Source organism: Pteropus medius, unplaced genomic scaffold (assembly GCF_902729225.1).
Source record: "Pteropus medius unplaced genomic scaffold, Ma_sr-lr_union100, whole genome shotgun sequence".
Classification (NCBI taxonomy): domain Eukaryota; kingdom Metazoa; phylum Chordata; class Mammalia; order Chiroptera; family Pteropodidae; genus Pteropus; species Pteropus medius.
In genome coordinates this window covers 1,527,271-1,528,918 of record NW_024355695.1, presented here as the reverse complement: position 1 = coordinate 1,528,918, position 1,648 = coordinate 1,527,271, and positions in this window count along the sequence as shown.

The following is a 1,648-nucleotide window of genomic DNA, read 5'->3' as shown; positions in this document are numbered from 1 at the left end:
TGGAAATGTTTCCCGGGGGCGGGGGGGAAATGGCATCTAATCTGAAACCTGAGTTTTAGAGAATGAGAAAAGGATGTAGTGTTTGACAATGCCGTTCTTCAGTAAAGTGTCAGTGATTTGCAGCATTCGAGTGTAACTCTTATTTCTGACCATTTTTCAGAAGTTCCATAGTATAGTTGTGCTATAAGGATCAGTTGTAGCAGACCAAATGTTCCTTGAAACTGCCTTGGTAGAGAATCATAAATTGTTTGGAAAATAATAATGATGAAATTGCCTTTTGAGTTTGGGATGTGGTAAAATGAATCTTCTCATTTGTACAGCTAGAGAGGGCCCAGTAAGTGTAATTCTCCCAGGAGCCTAATCAATATCTTCTCTTTGTGTTTCGTATTGAGCTTCACAGAAACAAACTGAAAAGGAAAAAAATGTTTTAAAATTAATTTTTTCAGCTCTGGTCAAAACAGATAGTCCAGGTTAATTCAGATATTTATATTTGTGGTCTGACTCTGTCAGGTCTGTCCTGTGGAATAAATGGACAAGCCAGAGAGCCATACCTTCTATTAAGATGATTTATTTAAAAATAACCTATAAATAAGTCTATATATAAATGACAAAAATGAACGTGAACGAAATGTTATCAAAATAATGAAATATGGCTTTGTTTATAAAAACTTACAAGATGCAACTCAGGTCTTTCTAGTGTCTCCTACCTATTGCAAGATTTGTTGAAAGGGTCCATTATACAATGTAGGTAAATACACTTTGAAAAATATGCACATTCAAAGTAACATTTATTTGAGACTATGCTAAAATCACTAACAGGTAATTTGGGCAAAATAAATGTTTTGAAATATTTGTTTCCCCTATGGCCTATGTTTAAGAGTTCCTGACTCCCCTGCATGGTTGACTATTTTTCCTTTGTTTCATATTATTTATTTAGGTTAGGGAATATCATAAAAAGTACTAAATAACAAGAACAACAAAAAAAAATCCAAATGCTAATGGAACAAAATAGAAAGCCAAGAAATAAACCCATTACTAGATGGTCATTTAATCTATAAAGAAGGAGGCAAGAATATGCAATGAACTAAAGACAGTCTGTTCAATAAATGATGTTGAGAAAACTGGACAAATACATGCAAAAAAAATGGAACTGGACCACCTCCTTACACTATACACAAGAATAAACTCAAAATAGATTAAAGACTTAAATATAAGAACCAAAACCATAAAACTTCTAGAAGAAAACCATAAAACTTCTAGAAGAAAACATAGACAATAAACCATAAAACTTCTAGAAGAAAACATAGACAATAAACCATAAAACTTCTAGAAGAAAACATAGACAGTAAACTCTCTTACATTGCTCTTAGTAATATATATGTATTTATTTATTTATTTATTTTGATACATCTCCTTGGGTAAGGGAAACAAAAAAATAATAAATGGGAGTACATCAAATTAATGTTTGCACAGCAAAGTAAACCATCAACAAAATGAAATCACAACTTACTGAATGAAAAACTATATTCACCAAGGATACATATGATAAGGAGTTAATACCAAATATGTATAAATAACCCATACAACTTAACACCAAAAATATCAAACAATCCAATTAAAAATGGGCAGAGGACCTGAAGAAGCATTT